Genomic DNA, 24,959 nt, shown 5'->3' on the forward strand with positions numbered 1-24,959 from the left:
ACTCTACCATCTGGTGAGCAAGATGTATGAGACAGGCGAAATTCCCTCAGACTTCAAGAAGAATATAATAATTGCAATCCCATAGAAAGCAGGTGTCGACAGATGTGAAAATTACCGAACTATCAGTTTAATAAGTCACAGCTGCAAAATACTAACGCGAATTCTTTACAGACGAATGTAAAAGCTAGTAGAAACCGACCTCGGGGAAGATCAGTTTGAATTCCGTAGAAATATTGGAACACGTGAGGCAATACTGAACCTACGACTTATCTTAGAAGTTAGATTAAGGAAAGGCAAACCTACGTTTCTAGCATTTGTAGACTTAGAGAAAGGTTTTGACAATGTTGACTGGAATACTCTCTTTCAAATTCTGAAGGTGGCAGGGGCAAAATACAGGGAGCGAAAGGCTATTTACAATTTGTACAGAAACCAAGTGGCAGTTACGAGAGTCGAGGGACATGAAAGGGAAGCAGTGGTTGGGAAGGGAGTGAGACAGGGTTGTAGCCTATCCACGATGTTATTCGATCTGTATATTGAGCAAACAGTGAAGAAAACAAAAGAAAAATTTGGAGTTGGTATTAAAATCCATGGAGAAGAAGTAAAAATTTTGAGGTTCGCCGATGACATTGTAATTCTGTCAGAGACAGCAAAGGACTTGGAAGAGCAGTTGAACGGAATGGACAGTGTCTTGAAAGGAGGATATAAGATGAACATCAACAAAAGCAAAACTAGGATAATGGATGTAGACGAATGAAGTCGGGTGATGCTGAGGGTATTAGATTAGGAAATGAGACGCTTAAAGTAGTAAAGGAGTTTTGCTATTTGGGGAGCAAAATAACTGATGATGGTAGAAGTAGAGAGGATATAAAATGTAAACTGGCAATGGCAAGGAAAGCGTTTCTGAAGAAGAGAAATTTGTTGACATCGGTACACTCTCAGCCCTCCTCACCAACAACACACCACGGACAGCTGCGCGTTCAGCGGGATACATTATTGTCAGAAAGACATCCCGAGTAGAGAAGTTGAAAGCAACTAGTAGCTTCGACTGGCCCAAAAAGAAATGTTCATTACTAGCTGCGACATGGTCGCGAATAAAACAGTGACCCTAATATTGAATAAATTTCCTCTACTTCACGTCTATAGTCACTTTTGTTTCTATCAGACAACTGGTTTCGGTCTATGATGACCATCATCAGATCTGATTTATAAAAGCATAACCTAATATACTGGAGCCATAGTGGCATTGTCAAATGTTTAACACAAAGTCAGTACCATCATCGCCGGCCGTTGTGGCCGAGCGGTTCTAGGCGCTTCAGTCTCGAACCGCGCAACCGCGCAACCGCTACGGTCGCAGGTTCGAATCCTGCCTCGGGCATGGATGTGTGTGATGTCCCTAGGTTAGTTAGGTTTAAGTAGTTCTAAGTTCTAGGAGACTGATGACCTCAGATGTTCAGTCCCATAGTGCTCAGAGCCAAGTACCATCATCATCAAATATACTCTACTGACGATTAAAATTTCTACACCACGAACATGACGTGCTAAAGACGCGAAATTTAAACGACAGGAGGAAGATGCTGTGATATGCAAATGATTAGCTTTCCAGAGCATTCACACAAGATTGGCGCCGGTGGCGACACCTACAACGTTGCCTGGTGAAACGTTGTTGTGATGCCACGTGTAAGGAGGAGAAATGCGTACCATTACGTTTCCGACTTTCATAAAGGTCGGATTGTAGCCTATGGCGGTTGCGGTTTATCGTATCGCGACATTGCTGCTCGCGTTGGTCAAGATCTAATGACTGTTTGCAGAATATGGAATCGGTGGGTTCAGGAGGGTAATACGGAACGCCGTGCTGAATCCCAACGGCCTCGTATCACTAGCAGTCGAAATGACAGGCATCTTATCCGCATGGCTGTAACGGATCGTGCAGCTACGTCTCGATCCCTGAGCCAACACATGGGGACGTTTTCAAGGCAACAACCATCTGCACGAACAGTTCGCCGAAGTTTGCAGCGCCATGGACTATCAGCTCGGAGACCGTGGCCGCGGTTACCCTTGACGCTGCATCACAGACAGGAGCGACTGCGATGGTGTACTCAACGACGAATGGCAAAACATAATTTTTTCGGATGAATCCAGGTTCTGTTTACAGCTTCATGATGGTCGCAACCGTATTTGGCAACATCGCGGTGAACGCACATTGGAAGCGTGTATTCGTCATCGCCATACTGGCGTATCACCTGGCGTGATGGTATGGGGTGCCATTGGTTACACGTCTCGGTCACCTCTTGTTCGCATTGACGGCACTTTGAACTGTGGACGTTACATTTGAGATGTGTTACGACCCGTGGCTCTACCCTTCATTCGATCCCTGCGAAACCCTACATTTCAGCAGGATAATGCTTGACCGCATGTTGCAGGTCCTGTACGGGCCTTTCTGGATACAGAAAATGTTCGACTGCTGCCCTGGCCAACACATTCTCCAGATCTCTCACGAAATCAAAACGTCTGGTCAATGGTGGCCGAGCAACTGGCTCGTCGCAATACGCCAGTCACTATTCTTGATGAACTGTGGTAACGTGTTGAAGCTGCATGGGCAGCTGTACCTGTACACGCCATCCAAGCTCTGTTTGACTCAATGCCCAGGCGTATCAAGGCCGTTATTACGGCCAGAGGTGGTTGTTCTGGTTACTGATTTCTCACGATCTATGCACCCAAAATGCGTGAAAATGTAATCACATGTCAGTTCCAGTATAATATATTTGTCCAATGAAAACCCGTTTATCATATGCATTTCTTCTTGGTGTTGCAATTTTAGTGGCCAGTAGTGTAGTACTTCAGCTTAGAATGTTCGGGGCGAGGTAAGGACTCAGGGAGTAACACACGCCACGCCACGCCCTCTTCTGTACCATCCGCTGCCAGGTTGTTCCGCGGCGTCTCACTTCCGCAGAGCCACCGTGCCGCTCCATCTGCCAGGCCTTCGCTTTTTGTGGCATTCACGCAGCTCCGCCCCTCCAGCCTAATGGGGCGTCGATAGACTGCGTCCAGCGTGTGGCCCGCGCTCCGGTTTCCCAGAATCTCAGCCGGCAGTCTTTGCCGCGCCAGGCCTCGGCGCTTTACGGTTAGCTGACATCGCGGAAGAACGCCGTATTCAGACAGCTAGACTCCGAGGGCAGCGCGTCTCTCGGAAACGAAAGCCTGACGGCTTCTCGACACGGAGACATACATCCATATGTAAAGATCCCAGGAGAAGCGTGTGGCAACAGGGCGGATGTAGGACGGCAGTTATGGTAAAGCCGTCAACATTATCATTCAAGAGTTGCTACGTAATCGCAACAAAAATCCACAGCGATCAGGGAAGGTACCAAGTGGTTGTAATTAAAGTACAATGGGCTGTAATTATCGCTTGGCAACGAAAATTGGTAGATATGCTAATGCTTTAATGGGGAAGTAATTTATGCTGGAGAAAATTAGCTGCAGTGTTGGTTACCAGGTATATATCTGGTGCTGTGAATTCAATAAAGGCGTATAGAAATGTTTCCGTATGTAACGTATTAGTAACGATACATAGCCAGAAAAAGTCAAAGAAATGTGAAAGGTGTAATGTTAATTTTATTATTAACCGCTGCTTACGCAGTTTGTTATATATGAGCACTGGAAACATCGACAACATGCATTACAGCGCCAGATCTGCTCCTGGTGGGCAAAATTGGAAGTAATTTTTTTCATCGTAAATCGGTCCCCCATCAAAGCATTAAAATATCTACCGAGTTCAGCTGTAATATGACCTTTACAGCCCACACTGTACCTCCGTGGGTAGTTACACTTTAAGTGTAAGCATCTTCTAAGGGTTGTAGAGCGAACTTAGTGTGCGGAAACTTACCATTTGTATATAAAATAACTTTGAAGGTCATATCACGTTCAAGTCTGTCGTATTACTATATGCACGCAAACCGAGGGAAGGCTGCCGTTGTCAGTTCGTGTTTTAGTTAAGATTTCACATTTGTATGATTCCGTCAGTCTACAACAATGGCTGTGAGAAATTGGTACTTCCGCAACTAGGAGGGTTGACTATGGCGCCGGGCTTTGTGGCCGAGCGGTTCTAGGCACTTCAGCCTGGAACCGCGCGACCGCTACGGTGGAATAAATATAAAAGTACCTCAAATCATCATTGCTCCGCAGGCGGAAATTAAGATTAGACAGCCGCGCGGAATTAGCCGAGCGGTCTAGGCCGCTGCAGTAATGGACTGTGCGGCTGGTCCCGGCAGAGGTTCGAGTCCTTCCTCGGGCATGGCTGTTTGTATGTGTGTGTATGTGTCCTTAGGATAATTTAGGTTAAGTAGTGTGTAAGCTTAGGGACTGATGACCTTAGCAGTTAAGTCCCATAAGATTTCACACATTTTTAAGATTAGACATGCTGTTGACTTTGTGACAAATTTTTTCCCCAGAGCATTTCAGTTACCTATATTGTTGTGTGATTGATCCCGACGACTCCTTTGGTGCAAATCTCCACACTGGTCTATCCTGTACAAACGTGGTCATCTCTACGTAACTACAACTTACATCCACTTGAGTCTCTTTACTGTATTCCAACCTTGGTCTCCCTTCACAATTCCCCTCCCTCTTCACCAACTCATATTTCACTCCATTACCAAATTGACGAGTTCTTGGTGTCTCAGGCTCTGTTGTCAACCTGCCCATCAACGTCAGCCATACTTCTTACCCTCATGACGGCTACGACCCGTGGTATGGAAGTCCGCAGCTCGTGATATAATCCCTAGCGTTGCTGCCTCTGGATCACACGGTCTCATGCTCGATTGCCAGCCGGGTCTGGGATTTTCTCCTCCCGCGGACTGGGTGTTTATCTCAACATTACATCATCATTCGGGAAAGTGGCGAGACTGGACAGTGCAAAGATTGGGAATTTGTACGGGCGCTGATAACCGCATACCTGAGGACCCCACAAACAAAATATCATCATCATCATCATCATCATCCATCAACAACAACATCGTCGTAGTCATGGTATTGACTCTCAGAGACACTGAAAGCGTTTGATAACCGTCCAGATTCGTAACCGATCAGTCACCGCCCTTCACTGAAGAAGATAGTATAGCATACCATCTCAATCAACTAAAAACTGTGCTAATACAAGCTAATATGATCAGCTGGTGCGTTGTTATAGAGTAGTACGAATGTTACAGCAATACATGTAAGTGATGGAGACAGAACATTTAAATTATTAAATCTCAGTATAGTCTTAATACTGGGACTCTTTGCAGGATGACCAGCTCAGGGTTGTTTCAACACACAAAACATCAACTCCTTCTGAAACTTTATTTTATTCGAGAAATTAACGAAACAGTTACAGACTAACTCTTGTCAGTCTGATACCTTGGAGTGTAATCCATAATGAAATATCACGCAGATTGTGGAACATACAAACATTTTGTACGTTTCTTTTGCGTGCAGACACGTCTTCGAGCGAATGTTTGGCTGTATTTGGGCGTAATGTATTCAGATACTCGGTATTCGTCTAACCTATTGGTGTCTTGATCAGTATACTGAAGTCTTCAATGTAATGACTGTAGTTCAATATTTTTAAATGCACCCTTTTGATCGGCAGTCTTTAACGAGTCATCGGATATTATATTTGATGTTAGGGAGAGGGAATGTGTATACCATAGCTTGTAGATGCTTCGCGGTGGTTTCGCTAATCACCAGATATCGTCCGGCACTGAACTGACCCATACCTTGCTCCACTGCAGTCCATCGTCCGATGTCCGGTGTGCTGATCACATGCCAGTAACGATACCCTTTTCTAAATTTGTGTTGTCTCGGGAGTTCAGAAAGTTTGTATTGGTACTTACGGTACATGTAGGTGCTCGTTGTTACTTACCTACTTACTTAATTAGTGCCTACCACTCTCGGTGCACATTATTACAGTGAAAGAACAGTAGCAGTGCTGTGTGCTCCAAGATGAGATGTAATGGTTTTGTTAATAATATAAAATATGTGAACCTCTCAACTATAAGAGTTGTTTGACGTTATGGTATGAAAGAAAGAGAAGACACAATTTCGCAGGCACCAACATAAGCTTAGTAGAAAAAAAAGTTACAACAAAAAGTCTTCAACAAGGAGGAAGTTGAAAGATATAAGCGTCATTAGAACCATAATCAAAAATTGTAGCCGCGCGGGATTAGCCGAGCGGTTTAAGGCGCTGCAGTCATGTACTGTGCGGCTGGTCCCGGCAGAGGTTCGAGTCCTCCCTCGGGCATGGGTGTGTGTGTTTGTCCTTAAATACATAATTCAGGTTAAGTTGTGTGTAAGCTTAGGGACTTGATGACCTTAGCAGTTAAGTCCCATAAGATTTCACACACATTTGAAGAAAAATTGTAATAGGTCTCATCGTAGATACCTGTTCAGAACATTGGGGACTTCTACTGCACCGAATGAGTACAGCTACCAGTCAGTTGCGCATATAAACAACCTTAACAATTAAAACATAAAACTCAAAATATCTTTTTGTACCAACGAATAAAAGAATACAACAGATTTTCCAAGATGACTACACAGATTAGTAAAACAAACTTATTTTTAGACAGTTACCAAGCACCTGTTCAGTAATAAATTCTATACAATGAAGAGTACTTGCAAAGGGACCATCAGATCTGTTAATTTCGGATTTTGATGAGTCTTAGGTACGTTGTACAGCGACCTGTCCTGAGTATCTGCCTAGCGGCTTTTTCATGCGACGTCTCCTAGTTTGCGAGAAAATTGATGTTGAAGTTCTATGCTTTCTTTTCTACACCGGTAACGTTAGACATTTTACGACCAAGCGAAAGTAATGCAGCGGCTAAGGTTCATGATTATCAAGTTGATGGCACTGGTTCAAATCCAGCCCGTGATCTTTTTTTGTCGTACAGAATATCATTATTATATATCCCGCAAAATCATTTTCGCCGTAGTAATTTCATAAATCAAGCAATTATCACACAAAATTTTCTTCAAATGTGTATTTAGTTTGTTACAGAATACATAACAGAAACGTTTTACTCGCTATTGCTTGCACTGCTTGCTGTGTCAGAACAGAATTTCGGGCGGTATTTGTCATAGAAGTAACCGAAACACAAATTCGTAGAGCACCAAGTACAATTAGTGAAAGCTACTGTGTTGCTGGCACACGGATTTTTCAAAAGTGATCCGGAAAAACCCAGCTAGTTTAAGTTCAAAAACATGGTTCTTTCTTCGACGCGAAACGTGCGTATTTAATGACTCTTGTGAAAGCAGGTGTACTAAACCGATGGAGATTTGAGGAACTCTTTTTATGGAATCATCCTTCGGGGCGATTTCTCAATTAGTCTTCAACAAGGTGGAAGCATTTTTAATTTTTTTTTTTTTGGGGGGGGGGGGGGGGGCGGAATTTTAACTTGCCTGTAAAAATGAACATCACTGGATTGGCGAAGTAGAGTACATTTCGGTGGAATACCTTGTAGGAGACAGGCCCGTGCTTGTCTTTCATCTACAATGAAGCGCCAAAGAAACTGATTTAGGCATGCGTATATTCAAATTCAGAGATATGTAAACAGGCAGAATACGGCGCTGCGGTCGGCAACGCCTATATAAGACAACAAGCGTCTGGCGCAGTTGTTAGATCAGTTACTGCTGCTATAATGGCAGGTTATCAAGATTTAAGTGAGTCTGTACGTGGTGTCATAGCCGGCGCACGAGCGATGGGACAGAGCATTTCCGATGTAGCGACGAAGTGGGGGTTTTCCCGTACGACCATTTCACGAGTGTGCCGTGAATATCAGGAAACCGGTAAATCTACTCTCCGACATCGCTTCGGGTGGAAAAAGATCCTGCGAGAATGGGGACAAGAACGACTGGAGACAATCGTTCAACGCGGCAGAAATGCTGCAGATTTCAATGATGGGCCATCAACAAATGCCAGCGTGCGAACCATTCAACGAAACATCATCGATATGGGTTTTCGGAGCCGAAGGCCCACTGGTGTACCCTTGATGACTGCACGACACAAAGCTTTATGTCTCTCCTGGGACTGTCAACACCGACACTGAGCTGTTGATGAATGGAAACATGTTGCCTGGTCGGACGAGTCTCGTTTCAAATTGTATCGAGCGGGTGGACGTGTACAGGTGTGGAGACAATCCCATGAATCCATGGACCCTGCATGTCAGCAGGGGGCTGTTCAGTCTTGTGGAGGCTCTGTAATAGTGTGGGGCGCGTGCGGTTGGAGTGACACGGGACTTCTGATACGTCTAGATACGACTCTGGCTGATGACACATCCGTAAGCATCCTGTCTGATCGCCTACGTCCTGTCTTGTCCATTTTACATTCCGACGGACTTGGCCAAGGCAGGACAATGCGGCACCCCACTAGTCCAGAATTGCTATAGAGTGGCTCCTGAAACACACTCCTGAGTTTAAACACTTCCGTTCAAATGGTTCAAATGGCTCTGAGCACTATGGGACTCAACTGCTGAGGTCATTAGTCCCCTAGAACGTAGAACTAGTTAAACCTAACTAACCTAAGGACATCACAAACAGCCATGCCCGAGGCAGGATTCGAACCTGCGACCGTAGCGGTCTTGCGGTTCCAGGCTGCAGCGCCTTTAACCGCACGGCCACTTCGGCCGGCACACTTCCGTTGGCCACCAAACTCCCCAGACATGAACGTTACTGAATATATCTGGGATGCCTTGCAATGTGCTGTTCAGAAGACATCTCCACCCTCTCGTCCTCTTATGGACAGCTACCAGGAGTTCGTCTGTAACACACGTAAGACTCAACGAAATCCGTGATTAAGAGGTCTGATGGTCCTCTAGTCAGATAATACAAAGCAGAGGGTTGGTAAAAAACGGTTGCCGTAAATTACCGCAGACAGATGCCGGGATGGTTGTTACGATGAGGGCAAGGTCGACTACATCTCCAGTTCTTGTCAAACTAGACCAGTGACTATGTAAATGTATGCATATATGAATTTCTTTTCTGCTTCTTAAAACGGGAATACTCGGATGTGCCAATGTCCTTGTAAAAATAATCGAGGGTGAATACTACTACTACTACTACCACCACCACCACTGCTGCTACTGCAACTGCAACAGTCATATACTATGGCATACATAGTATATACGTCTATATAAATGCAATTATTTTCAGTTAAAGAATCGATGTAAACAAAGAAGCCCACTAAACTAAAAGCGTAATGCTCGCTGCTTCGGATCCATTCCAAGTTAACACGGTCGGTGTGGAATACGCCCTTCCCCGCCAACAGGTTAACATTGCTATAACCGGTTCTGCCTTCTCAGAATGAGACTGTTGAGCAACTGCTGCAAGGGTGACCTCAGGACTCGTACTGCGGCTGATCATTCTGCAATTACGCTCTTCGGAAAGTAAACCAATCACGCATCTGTTCGTAACAGGTCACTAGGGCACGCTGACAGACCTACTCGCACATCGATCTGTCGTAGCAGACAGCAGCGTGTAAGACAACTAAACTGAGTCGAATTCCCTATGTAAGCGTGAGATGTAATGGGAAAGGATCGGTCATGTTTTGCTGTGCCAGTCAACATTTTAGGCTCCTCCCCCCCCCTCCCCCACGCTCCCGTCGTAGGTTAGAGTCCTCCCTCGGGCATGGGTGTGTGTGTGTGTTGTCCTTAGTGAAAGTTAGTTTAAGTTAGATTAAGTAGTGCGTAAGTCTAGGGACCCATTGACCTCAGCAGTTTGGTCCCATAGTCCTTACCACAAATTTCAGTTTTTTTCAACATTTTAATTTTAACCTTCCTGAACAGCACTAAGCGTTTGAAGGTCCCCTTACAACTACATAAATTTGTGACCGCATAACTGAGTCCGTAGCTACGTGCAACTTCTGCTCGTGAAAGGTTGAAATCACTGTACTCATAACTGCTACTAAAGTCAGAAAGCTCCGAAACACTTTTGCCATTTGACTGTACTTTTACGAGATTTCCTTTCGGGCACTGCAGCAGTTTAACCTATGCAGCAATTTTCAGGTAAATCGTTTCTATACTATAGTAATTAGGGACGACGTATGCCACAGCACATTTCAGGAACATCATATGCAACATCTGAACATACAGTCCGTATCATGTCAACGCCACGGATGTGGTATATCAGACCAGCAGTGTATCCCAGTCCAACACGTATAACTCACACCGCTATTCGCTCGGCTGATACTGATTCTATTTTACTACAAATTAAATTCAAAAGCAACGGTTTCTGTCAGTGTGTTCAGACCACGTTGAGTAATTAATGTTGGGATTTTGATACGCTCTTCACTAATGGACCGATTCACGAGAAAGTTTTTGTTCATAATTTATCACGTCTATACCAGCCAAATTGATCAGCCGTAGCTACATTGCGTCAACCGCGGGAATCAGCGCAGGTCGCTGGTTCAGTCGAGAATCTTGCGGGCAATAACAAACATTACGCAGGTGAAACGTGGTGCTGCCACAGACGCTGATACTCCTACGTGAATGTCAGTTACCAGCTCAGTTGTTAAGAAAATGCATCACATTTTGCTGCCACTGTGCTTTGATACAGTGTACACTCATATGAAGCGTAGATGGCTGAATTCAACTTGGCTCTTCGATTTATTTAGAGTATTCGATACATTTTTTATATGTCAGTGAAATTTAAATATACGGAAAAAACATCCCAGTACAATGAACGTGTTTTGCGACATAAACAAAAGTTGGTAGGCGTGTTCCAATGTTTGAAAGATGTCTCTTCAAATGTCGTCTATGAGGATGGAAATCAGGTTAGCTTTAAATACACGATGTAACGATCTTGAACGTCTGTTACCTTTGACATTCGGCGTGGTGAGTTGACGTTAGCCAAGAATGACTTCAAGGCGACAAATACGCCATTACCAACTCCTCACTGAGTTTGGAGGAAGTCGTGTAATAGGGCTACAAAAAACTGGACGATCTTTCTGCGATATTGCAGCCGGCCGGAGTGGCCGAGCGGTTAAAGGCGCTACAGTCTGGAACCGCACGACCGCTACGATCGCAGGTTCGAATCCTGCCTCCGGCATGGATGTGTGTGGTGTCCTTAGGTTAGTTAGGTTTAAGTAGTTCTAAGTTCTAGGGGACTTATGACCACAGCAGTTGAGTCCCATAGTGCTCAGAGCCATTTGAACCATTTTTGCGATATTGCAGAAAGACTTGGCAGGAATGTAACTACTACACATGATTACTGGCAGCAGGGGTAACGGAAATGTACGGTCGGAAGAAAACCGGACTCCGGACAGCCATATGGTACTACCGAGAGGGAAGGCCATCATGTTTGGCGTATGGCTCTGGCACATCGTATCACGACTGCAACAGTAACTAGAGCAGCAGTTGGTACGACAGAGACACAACGTACTTCTACAAATCGGTTGCTTTAAGGACAACTCGCATTCAGAAGCATGCATTCCGCGATCTCGAACTTCAGTATTGTTAAGCGAGAGCTCTTTGGAAGGTGGAATAGAGACCTGTTGTGTTTTCTGATGAAAGCTGAGTCTGCCTCGGTGCCATTGATGGCCGTGTGTTGATTAGGAAGCGGCTAGCTGAGCGCCAGCAGCCAACCTGTCTGCGTGCGTGAGACATTGGACCTACACCTGGAGTTATGGTGTGGGGGTGCGATTTCATGTGACATCAGGAACACGGACCTGACTGCAAATGTGTACGTCAGTCTGGAGATTCGACCTGTTCTGCTGCCATTCATGAACAGCATTCCGTGGGGTATTTTCCAACAGGATAACGCTCTCCCACAAACCACTGTTGTAACCCTACATGCTATTCAGTGGCGTCATGTTGCCTTGGCCTGCTCGATTACCAGGCACGCTTCCAATCGAGCACATATAGGACTTCATGTGACAACGCCAGCGGCATGCACAGCCAGCATAATCATCCCTATATTGACGGACCAAGTGCAACAGGCCTGCTGCACGGGGTAGCCGCGAGGCCTGGGGCGTCTTGTCACAGTTCGCGCGGCTCCCCCCGTCGGAGGTTCGAGTCCTCCCTCGGGCATGGGTGTGTGTGTTGTAGTTTAACTTAGATCAAGTAGTGTTTAAGCCTAGGGACCGATGACCTCAGCAGTTTGGTCCCATAGGAACTTATAACAAAAAAATTAATGTGATGACTGCGCATGATCGACGACAACGTGCAATAACCACTCAGACTAGCAACGTAGCGAGTATAAAGCGAGTGGGGGGAGGGGGGGGGGGTAGGAAGAGGAGGAGGGGGAGGAGGCGAGGCTGGGTAGGGGATGTGGAACACATTGCAGTCGTTGTCGTAATGCGGAAACGGAGCGATTTATCTATTTATCCGATGCCCAAAAGGGCATAATCATTGCCTTTCGGGCCAAGGGTGGAAGCGTTTCCGAAACGGCTAAACTTGTAAACTGTTCGCTCTCCTCTGAGGATAAAGTATACAGTGAGCGGCGCTACCTTCCTGAACTTCACAGACACTTTGTAACCTCCCCACAAAAAAATTCCGTAACCTCCCAACAGTAAAAAATATAATTCACATTCAGTGTAACCTCCCACAGATAAATTCCGTAACCTTGGAACAATAAAATGTGACTCATCTCCTAATAAAAATTGTGACTCATAGATAACCTTTCAATAATTGACTGTGAATTTAAACTGGTAAATTTTGGACGTCAGCAATGCTGCGTCATAGCCCTGAAAATTCTTACCTCAAACAGGTCGCCGGATAACGCGTATATATCTGCTCCTATAAGAAATTTTTCTGGCACAGCCCAGTGCAATGCTGGGCGATAGATTTGTCATGTATAAAGAGAAACAACTGATTTTTCTTTACAATAATCAGGATGGCCATGGATTGGAGAAATTAGTAAATTCCTTAAACTGAGATGAATGATTGTCAAAAGTTTATTTTTTATAGGAAAGATTATTATTAAGAGATTTTTTAAACACTTCACATGGAACCTGATATAACAATAGTACATATGTGCGAGCCTGCTTTTACCTTATACTACATTGCTTAGGCGCCGCCATCGCTACCCACGACCGGCCCAGCCAACTCGATAGACCAGACGGCTAGCAACTACTTACTGCTACTGCTACAGACACTGCTCTTACTGCATACAACACTGCTCTCTGGTCCGAGATCACTTACAGCTTACATATAGCAGGCAGCGCGTGAGCAATCCATCGAAATTACATCTGCTCGAGTGCGCTAGCAACAAATACCTTAATCATGGACCTCTTACAACGTTTCTTCGCAGCGGTTCTTGCTGCAAAAGGTGGTTATTCAAGCTTTTGACTAGTGGTGACATTAATGTGACCTGGACAGTGTAGAATTGCAGACAATAGTTTCCAGAAGCCAGTGGACATTCTGTAATGAATAACATCCGTATCCCAGATTCCAAGAGCGGCCAAGTGTCCCTTGTTGCACTCCCCTCCCCCCCCCCCCCCCCCCCTCACCCACGCCCTCACCCTTCCAGACGTTTGTGATACTACCGTGGAGCCACTTGGTTAAGACAGAATGAATGACAACCCTAAAAGCTCAGGGGATAAGGGCATTTGCGTTAACGTCCTTGGCAGTCCGTGTGACCCTCGTAGACCACAACCCTCGGGCAAGATCCGGTTCGAGTCTCTCCGTAGGTGGTGCGGCGGTCGATTGAGAAGGCGCGGCGCGGCCTGCCACCAGCACCTCCGTTCAGCTGCGCTCAGCTCGGCGCAGCCCGGCTCGGCTCGGGGCCAGGCTGTGTGCCACTTGCCCTCTGCCGGCGCGCCGCGTAACGGGCCTCGGCTGCAGACCTGCCCTGCCTCCGCCCGTCTGCGTCTGCCGGCGCGTCTTGCCGACCACGCCGCGACAGCCGTCTACCCGACACTTGTACTCAGCCACTCCTCGTCCACTTAGTGTATATTAGATTCGGCACAAAATACCGGGCGATTCTGTAATGTTGCTCTGGTCTTCATTCCGATCTACATCTACATATCTACATGCCTACTCTGCAATTCACATTTAAGTGCTTGGCAGAGGCTTCATCGAACCAAAATCATACTATCTCTCTCTACCATTCCACTCCCGAACAGCGCGCGGGGAAAACGAACACCTAAACCTTTCTGTTCGAGCTCTGATTTCTCTTATTTTATTTTGATGATCATTCCTACCTATGTAGGTTGGGCTCAACAAAATATTTTCGCATTCGGAAGAGAAAGTTGGTGACTGAAATTCCGTAAATAGATCTCGCCACGACGAAAAACGTCTTTGCTTTAATGACTTCCATCCCAACTCGCCTATCATATCTGCCACACTCTCTCCCCTATTACGTGATAATACAAAACGAGCTGCCCTTTTTTGCACCCTTTCGATGTCCTCCGTCAATCCCACCTGGTAAGGATCCCACACCACGCAACAATATTCTAACAGAGGACGAACGAGTGTAGTGTAAGCTGTCTCTTTAGTGGACTTGTTGCATCTTTTAAGTGTCCTGCCAATGAAACGCAACCAGGAACCGCGCGACTGCTACGGTCGCAGGTTCGAATCCTGCCTCGGGCATGGATGTGTGTGATGTCCTTAGGTTAGTTGGGTTTCAGTTGTCCTAAGTCTAGGGGACTGATGACCTCAGATGTTAAGTCCCATAGTGCTTAGAGCCATCTGAACTTTAGTACAAGCCTACTTACTCACGAGATTCGAAGTCATATCTTTAGGAAACATGCAGTAAACAGTTACAATTTCGTTAGGTGAACATAGAAATAGTATTTCTTGCGAGCACTAAAAAAAGTTAAACTTAAGTATGGTTTTTTAAGACAGCACGTCGAGGCAGCACACGTACGAACAAATGCACGCACGCCTTCCCTCCCTCCCCCTTCCACCCCCAATCCCTTCCACTATATTCGCCACAGACCATACACCGCTACCAACTAACATCTGAGGTTATCAGTCACCTAGAACATAGAACTACTTAAACCTGACCAACTTAAGGACATCACACGCATCCACACCCGAGATGGGATTCGAACCTGCGACCGTAACAGTCGCGCGGTTCCCGACTGAAGCGCCATGAACCGCTCGGCCACAGCGGCCGGCGCTACCAACTAAAAATACAAGCAGAACCAGAAGAGTGAGAAAAGACATAAAGCCAAAGATCCTACACTAAGAAAATAACGGAAGACACTTCCTCAAAAGCAGGCGGAAACGACTGAAAGAAACATCGTTCCCTCCCCCCTCCCCCCTTCCCCCTCAATTATGCGCTCACACAGTCAGAATATTTATTATTTATTAATTTATTTGCTTATTTATTTACATGTCAAGTTCCATAGGACCAAATTGAGGAGCAAATCTCCAGGGCCATGGAACGCGTCAATACTTGGAAATTACAACATAAAAGTAGTAACAGATAAAATACAAAGTAAAGCCATAAGTTTAAGTAAAAGCAATCAACAATATAACATAGGAATCAGATTAATTTTTCTAGGAATTCCTCGACAGAATAGGTGTGACCCATGGGGAAACTCTTCAGTTTCGATTTGAAAGCGCGTGCATTACTGGTAAGATTTTTGAATTCTTGTGGTAGCTTATTGAGAATGGATGCAGCAGCAGTATACTGCATACCTTTCTGCATAACAGTTACGGAAGTGCGATCCGAATGCAGATTCGCGAACTTGCGTCACTTATTGCCCGAATTCTGAGTCAAAAATATCCTTTAAGAGTTATCCCAAAATATAATACCATGCGACATAAGGAAATGAAAATAAGCAAAGTAGACTAAGTTTCGTGTCGAACGATCACTTACTTTAGATAACGTTTGAATAGTAAAATGGAAACATTAGGTTTTTGAATAAGATCCTGAACGTGGGCTTTCCAAGACAGTTTACTATCTATCTGAACACCTAGAAATTTGAACTGTTCAGTTTCACTAATCATATCCCCGTTCTGTGAAATTAAAACGTCGGGTTTTGTTGAGTTGTTTGTAAACTGTAAAAACTGTCTCTTACTGTGATTTAGCGATAGTTTATTCTCTACAAGCTCTGAACGTATGTCATGAGCTGCACTACTTCAAACAGAGACAATGTTGCACACAACATCCTTTACTACCAAGCTAGTGTCATCAGCAAACAGAAATATTTTAGAGTTACCCATAATAGTAGAGGGCGTATCATTTATATAAATAAGGGACAGGAGTGAGTCCAACACTGATCCCTGGAGCAGCCAAAATTAGACCATGCCCACTCAGACACCATATCACAGCCACTGTCAGCACTGTGAATAATGGCCTTTTGCTGTCTGTTGTTAAAGTAAGAGGTGAAGCAGTTGTGAACTACTCCCCATATTCCATAATGGTCCAACTCCTCGAGGAATATTTTGTGATCAACAAAATCAAACGCCTTAGTTAAATCAAAAAATAAGAGTAGCGTTCGAAACCATTTTTTTAATCCATCAAGTACCTCACAGAGAAAAGAGAATATACACTACTGGCCATTAAAACTGCTACACCACGAAGATGACGTGCTACAGACGCGAACTTTAACCGACAGGAAGAAGATGCTGTGATATGCAAATGATTAGCTTTTCAGAGCATTCACACAGGGTTGGCGCCGGTGGCAACACCTACAACATGCTGACATGAGGAAAGTTTCCAACAGATTTCTCATACACAAAGAGCAGTTGGCCTGCGTTGCCTGGTGAAACGTTGTTGTGATGCCTCGTGCTAGGAGGAGAAATGCGTACCATCACGTTTCCGACTTTGATAAAGGTCGGATTGTAGCTTATCGTGACTGCGGTTTATCGTATCGCGACGTTGCTCCTCGCGTTGGTCGAGATCCAATGACTGTTAGCAGAATATGGAATCGGTGGGTTCAGGAAGGTAATACGAAATGTCGTGCTAGATCCCAACGGCCACGTATCACTAGTAGTCGAGATGACAGGCATCTTATCCGCATGGCTGTAACGGATCGTGCAGCCACGTCTCGATTCATGAGTCAACAGATGGGGACGTTTGCAAGACAACAATCATCTGCACGAACAGTTCGACGACGTTTGCAACAGCATGGACTATCAGCTCGGAGACTGTGGCTGCGGTTACCCTTGACGCTGCATCACAGACAGGAGCGCCTGCGATGGTGTACTCAACGACGAACCTGGGTTAACGAATGGTAAAACGTCGTTCATTCAGATGAATCCAGGTTCTGTTTACAGCATCAGGATGGTCGCATCCGTGTTTGGCGACATCGCGGTGAACGCACATTGGAAGCGTCTATCCGTCATCGACATACTGGCGTATCACCCGGTGTGATGGTATGGGGTGCCATTGGTTACACGTCTCGGTCAACTCTTGTTCGCATTGACGGCACATTGAACAGTGGACGTTACATTTCAGATGTGTTACGACCCGTAGCTCTACCCTTCATTAGATCCCTGCGAAACCCTACATTTGAGCAGGATAACGCACGACTGCATTTGCAGGTCCTGTACGGACCTTTCTGGATACAGAAAATGTTCGACTGCTGCCCTGGCCAACACATTCTCGTGATCTCTCAGCAATTGAAAACGTCTGGTCAATGGTGGCCGAGCAACTGGCTCGTCACAATACGCCATTCAGTACTCTTGATGAACTTTGGTATCGTGTTGAAGCTGCGTGGGCAGCTGTACCTGTACACGCCATCCAAGCTTTGTTTGACTCAATGCCCAGGTGTATCAAGGCCGTTACTATGGCCATAGGTGCTTGTTCTGGGTACTGATTTCTCAGCATCTATGCACCCAAATTGGGTGAAATGTAATCACATGTCAGTTCTAGTATAATATATATGTCCAATGAATATCCGTTTATCATCTGCATTTCTTCTTTGTGTAGCAATTTTAATGGCAAGTAGTGTAGCATTTTCAGTTGTTAAGCACGTCTAAAGCCGAACCGTACATTTGGTAGCAAATTATGTACTAAAATGATTAATTATCCTTACATACACAACCTTTTCAATAACTTTAGCAAAGATGATGGCATAGAAATTGTTTACGTTATCCCTTTCTGACTTTTTATAAAGTGGCTTTACTACTGAGTATCTTAATCGTTCACGAAACTGACCATTCCTAAAGTAAAAATTACAAAAATGGCTAAATAGGTGGCTAAGATGTGCAGCACGGTACTTTAATATTCTGCTAGGTACTCCATCATATCCATAAGAGTCCTTAGTCTTCTGTGATTTAAGTAGTGACTCAATTTCCCCTTGTCAGTATTAAAGAGGAATATTTCAGACATCATTATTTCAGGTCTCCAGATCTTTTCTCATAGTTTTAATGCTAAAGGGTAAATGAAATTCTGATAACGTGAGCGCACACTTCGCTTTCGTATTGTGTAAATTATAACATCAAATTTGTGAGATACCGTAACTATTCCAGTTGTTGAATTAATTGCATGACATGTTACTCTGAAATTTTAGGGTGAATGCGTTTCAGATGCTACACTTTAATGAGTAATTAGATAACTTCTTCGTATAGAGTAACGCACTGGGTGCCAGCTTCAGAAGGGCGAGCCACACCCGGATCGAATACTCGCGGGGGATTAACGGCCGATGCTGGTGCACAGGTCCGCCTGAATGTGGTTTTTAGGCTATTGCTTGATCTGCTCCTTATTCCCGCCCGAGTAAATATGATGCGCAAACAGGTAAGGTACGAACACACATAGAACATAGTATACACATTTCACAGATGGTGCAGACGACTTCCCTCCCGTAGGTAAATGATGACTGCGGCAGGAAGAGCATCTGATGCCAAAATAAAATAAATTGCTAAACTTTGGCTAAGGCGGGCTGCATACTAGGCGAGGTTAATACGAAGAAGAGGAATTGTAATTATATGAATATAATCATGTCCGAAAGAACAGACACCACACATTCATATAATCTGATAGGCCTAGCTGGGCAATGAAACCACCTTCTTCAGTATGGGTGCACAAATGCGTCCGACCTCCAGCGGGAATCTCGAACAGCGAATATGGAGCAAACGGACAGGGGCTGAGAAAAGGTGGCACTAGATGGGAGTCTGGATCGGCCGTGGGGCGAGACGAGACAGTCCGTGCAGTTGCGATAACGCTGTGTCCCGGATGGCACAGTCATTACCGCACATGCCTGGTAAGCAGGAAATCCCGGGTTCGAATCCCGGTCCGGTACACGCTTTCACTCGTCGCCGCGTATTTCGCGTAATGCCGCAATGCAGCTAACAGCAGTGATTCCCTCCCCGTTCCTTTCGTGTCTGCCCCTGTCCACTTTCAATTTACATTTAATGAATTGCAATTACTTGGAAGTTGCGCGATAGTGATTTAAGTACTGATCTAAAGGTCTTTGTTATTATTATAATTATTATTACTACTACTACTACTACTACTACTACTACCACTACTACAAGCCAATGATATTGTGTCACACTAAAAGTGTGGGTGATGAGAAGTAATACTATTTGCAGGAAGGATTGGTCAGTAAGAAACTGTGACCCCACCGGAACCGAATCCTGGACACTCGCGTGTGGGGCCAGCATGCCACGAGACTTGAGCTCTACTGAATACAGTCGGAACGCCAACCAGTGGAACGTGAAGGCGACTTGTAATAGCTATGGCCAGCGTTTGAGATATCACGAATCAGGATGGCTCCCCAATGCATTTAGATACCGCTGGAATTCATTACTAACCAATGTTAAAGAATATTCAAATACTCCGGATACTATGGATCTATTGGCCTAGCCACTGACTTCACCTTACCTTTGTCTCAGCCCCTTTCTCTGAGAGCGGGGGCAAATTATTCAGTTCGTATAAATTCGTAATTGAATAAGATGAGGACCTTTCTCTCAAAGAACATCGTGTGATATAAACGGAGGGAATAAGAGGAAGGTGGTAAGCCATCAATTGTAAACTAATACGAAACAAGCCGTAAAGTATCATTGCGTGGTACGTCAGAAGAACAATCTGTTTTCCTATTCCCGTTATACACTACTAGCCATTAAAATTGCTACACCAAGAAAAAATACAAATGATAAACGGGTATTCATTGGACAAATATATTATACTAGAACTGACATGTGATTACATTTTCACCCAATTTGGGTGCAGAGATCCCGAGAAATCAGTACCCAGAACAAGCACCTCTGGCCGTAATAACGGGCATGATACGCCTGGGCATTAAGTCCAACAGAGCTTGGATGGCGTGTACAGGTACAGCTGCCCATGCAGCTTCAACACGATACCACAGTTCATTAAGAGTAGTGACTGGCGTACTGTTACGAGCCAGTTGCTCGGCCACCATTGACCAGACGTTTTCAATTGGTGAGAGATCTGGAGAATGTGCTGGCCAGGGCAGCAGTCGAACATTTTCTGTATCCAGAAAGGTCCATACATGACCTGCAACATGCGGTCTTGCATTATCCTGCACAAATGTAAGGTTTCGCAGGGATCGAATGAAGGGTGGAGCCACGGGTCATAACACATCTGAAAAGTAACGTCCACTGTTCAAAGTGCCGTCAATGCGAACAAGAGTTGACCGAGACGTGTAACCAATGGCACCCCATACCATCACGCCGGGTGATAAGCCAGTACGGCGATGGCAGATACACGTTTCCAATGTGCGTTCACCGCGATGTCGCCAAACATGGATGCGACTATCATGATGCTGGATTCATCCGAAAAAAAATGACGTTTTGCCATTCGTGCACCCAGGTTCGTCGTTGAGTACACCATCGCAGGCGCTCCTGTCTGTGATGGAGCGTCAAGGGTAACCGCAGCCATGGTTTCCGAGCTGATAGCCCATGCTGCTGCAAACGTTGTCGAACTGTTCGTGCAGATGGTTGTTGTCTTGGAAACGTCCCCATCTGTTGACTCAGGTTCGAGACGTGGTTGCACGATCCGTTACAGCCATGCGGATAAGATGCCTGTCATCTCGACTGGAAGTGATACGAAGCCGTTGGGATCCAGCACGGCGTTCCGTATTACCCTCCTGAACCCACCGATTCCATATTCTGCTAACAGTCATTGGATCTCGACCAACGCGAGCAGCAATGTTGCGATGCGATAAACAGCAATCGCGATAGACAAAAATCCGACCTTTATCAAAGTCGGAAACGTGATGGTATGCATTTCTCCTCCTTACACGAGGCATCACAGCCGGTCAACTGCTGTTTGTGTATGAGAAATCGGTTGGAAACTTTCCTCATGCCAGCACGTTGTGCGTGTCGCCACCAGCGCCAGCCTTGTATGAATGCTCTAAGAAGCTAATCATTTGCATATCACAGCATCTTCTTCCTGTCGGTTAAATTTCGCGTCTGTAGCACGTCATCTTCGTGGTGTAGCAATTTTATTGGCCAGTAGTGTATTATGGTCCACCAGCTTGAATGATTAATAGTATTCGTGCAAAAGCTTCCGAAAACGATTATAGTAGGACAAAATTGCGGAGTTGCACGTTCGCCATATTTGTGGAAGTAACAGAGCCGTGAGCACAGTAAGTTTAGCAGTTAGTGTACGTGTTTCCCGGTGGCGTTAAGGTCCACGACGTGTAGTCCTCCAGGTGTGCAGAAGGCGTCTCGCTGGAAACAGCGGGCCCGCCGTATCTGGAGACGCTTCCGACACGCACAATGCAGCTTTGTGCGGCGACCCTCCTGCCTGAAAACACACACACACACACACACACACACACACACACGCACACGCACACGCACACGCACACGCACACGCACACACACACACATACACATACACATACACATACACACACACACACACACACACACACACACACACACACACACACTTTGTTGCGCCAGGTTCACACGCCAGTATGAGGTAGAGCGCCTAGAGCCATTAGCAAAAATTGTTTTGTTATTTATCCAAACCGTTAACCAATAACTGATCCACTCAAACATTTACACTTTTTATGAACCTCCAGCATGATGCAAGAAAAATGGGTCAGCTGATTTGATTAAAACTGTTGTCTGTAATCCTGTCGGAGTTGCGGCGAGTCCTTTACTTGCGGTGACTTGTTTAGGACACGACGCCCATGATCAATGCATCTCCTTCATCGCAAGTACTGACAAATGATACAACCAATCCATTTGCAAATTACCAAAATCGGCAATCAAAATATGTACACTCATCTACAATGTATTATCACTGCTTCTTGCTAAAGAGGACCAGAAAAAATTGTCCTAGTGCTGCGCCGATTATGGCCGTTTGTATATGCGCTCGTTATGCTGGGTTTCAGTACGATGAACGTGACGATTTGGTAATGGACGTTATGTCCAAGTCAATACAAATCAAGGATTTTTTCCTCCGCAACTTTGACACAAGTACAAATAACAGTTTTAATTTACACATTTGATTATTCTGTGTAGTAGGCGATTAAAAGGAAAACGACTTTCTACTGTAGACATAGATAGTAATCGCAGTTCCTCACAGAGCAGAAAATGGAAATTATATGAATATTCTGGAATAGATAAACGTTTATACACATCCGACAAGAAATCAAAGAGTATTTTAAAACGTAAAAACTGAATTTCGATATAAAAATATATTGACAGCTTTACCAAAATCCTTAACGGATAGATTATGCAGAAAAAAGGATAGCCCTAAATTTTACATTCAATAAAACTATTCTCATGTGAGACATGATGACAGACTATATCTCTGACAAAACATATCGACAGTGCGACAGTTGCTCAGTTGCATCATAAATATGAGAAAGCAAAATAATACCACACACAAGCATGGATCGAGCATCTTGGAAATGCCGAAGCTGGATGGCTGTTGGTTTGCTACTCTCGTAAACATTTATGGAAACTGACTGCGGGACGGTGAAACGACGTATAGGCGACAAAGTTTTTAAATGAACACACCGCCATTTGACTGTATTGTTGTTTATTTAATTACAACCTAGGTTCTTCAGTTTGGTAGAATCATGATATCAGCGCTGTTTACCATTCGCTATTTGCCCATGAAAATAAGCTCACAAGTCCAGTGTCCGTTTGCCTTAAATCGAACAAGAGGGCGAAACGAAAATTGGACATGGGACGGTAGTAAGGATCGAAGCCGAGCCAAAAGCTGAGCACATTTGCGAACGATCGTGGTAGAATAGCCACATTAAATGTCTCTGGCTGGTCGTTTGAATTTGCGCGAGCAACGACCTGATTGGCTTACTTCAATACCGATTAACTCGGAAACGGCGTTACGCATAGAATGATTTTTTTAACGATAACATCTCAGCATAACCTATCATTATCTAGGTTAGCAACAAATTTAAACAAAATTATATATATATATATATATATATATATATATATATATATATATATATATATATATATATATATATATATACACATTTCTACTTTTTACTATTTTATTTTTCTATCTTTCGTAAAATTCTCAAATTTACTAGTAATAAAACTGAATTTGTATGATGTAATATGTAAAACACAAAATATATGACCTGCTGTATAACAGGCAGCAGGTCTTCATTTGTGAAATAAACAAATAAAATAAATAAATAAGTATATCCTACCCCGCAAGACCCTTACAAGTTTAGTCTTTCTGACCAGACTGTATATTAATGTAAATTATCAAATTATAAATCAAAGGATATACCTGGAACGATTTTTCGGTTTAAAACCCGCTATTCATGAATTGGTGAAGGAAAAGGAAAGTAGAAACGAAAATTGCAACATCCACAATTGACTACAGATCTTGTATTTTATGTCGGCTTCACTGTATACTTATTTCCGATTTGATGAGGATGCATTTAAAAAGAAAATCTTATTGTGGTAGGGACAAATTGTGACACAAAAAACAACCGTCCAGTTCTCTAAGCTCAGTAGCATCAAATAAAACGCGAGTTTTGAAAAATTTGTTGTGGCCTTTAAGCAATTGAAGGGATAGTTTTCTAAACTTTATGAAGACACTGCCAATCATACACCCGCTTTCGAGCTCTTTTAGAGACCGTTTGCCGTTTCCGTTGAAAGAGCCACTGTGCGTGTGCGCTGGAATGGGTTGACGTACAGCGTGAGTCCCATTCTGAGTGAATCGAGGGAAGACGGTGTTACTTCATTGTGTCAAGAGAACGCAGCACCCGGCGGTACGCTGCTTCCTTGAGTCCACGTCTGTAGGGGCAAGTGGAGTTGTAATCGATATTATTCTTCTATATGAGGAAAAAACCTGTTGTAGATATTAAAATTCACGCTGTATAATAATCGCACATATATTTAAAAACAGTAACAGTGATTTCTACACATTTATCATATACTCTCTATCTTGAACTATGTGCCCGTCCCGTTATATCCCGCTTGCTGCCGTCCTGGAACACGTATTTCAACTCGCATCTCGCCCCAATATCTGGAAAAACGCCACGTTTTCTTTGGGGGTAAGGTGATAGCTTTTTTGTACATTTATTTATTGACATACGATACCACGAAATTACGGGGAAGCATTATTATTGAACAAACATTCTTGGTGACTGTGGAAACTCAAAACCTAAAATTTCCAATAAATCTGTAAGCGCAGAAATTGCATCTCACTCAAGTGCTGTGGCTACAGCAGGGGCCTCTACTTCGTTTGAAGAGATCGTACCGATACCAGGTTTGGGAGCTCCAGAAAAAAGAAGGAAGAAAACTGCATTGGTGTTGACAGACCAGGAAACCTTACAAAATTCGAAAGCAACGAAACAGAAAAGGTGTGACACAAACAAAAGTCGTCCAACCATTAAACAAAAGAGAAAAGTACGAGTAAAATCTGCTGCTGAAGACAGCTATTGTGTCGTGTGTAAGAGAAACTACTACGAAAAGAACGGACCACAAGTGGACTGGATTCAGTACATTCACTGTAGGAAGAGGTTTCATAAAAGTGCACAAATGAAGTACATAAGTGTAACGACTGTGCTGTAAAACAATAAGTGTCACTGGTAGAAAAGTAAGTAATTGCAATACATACTTTTA

At 44.4% G+C, this 24,959-nt stretch overlaps 1 protein-coding gene across 1 annotated transcript in view; it reads left to right on the forward strand.

Moving 5' to 3' along the window:
- LOC124775244 overlaps window positions 1-24,959 on the forward strand; it is a 364,434-nt gene that overhangs the window by 57,786 nt on the left and 281,689 nt on the right. The window lies entirely within an intron of this gene.

The sequence above is a fragment of the Schistocerca piceifrons genome, chromosome 2, assembly GCF_021461385.2.
Source record: "Schistocerca piceifrons isolate TAMUIC-IGC-003096 chromosome 2, iqSchPice1.1, whole genome shotgun sequence".
In the NCBI taxonomy this organism is placed as follows: Eukaryota; Metazoa; Arthropoda; class Insecta; order Orthoptera; family Acrididae; genus Schistocerca; species Schistocerca piceifrons.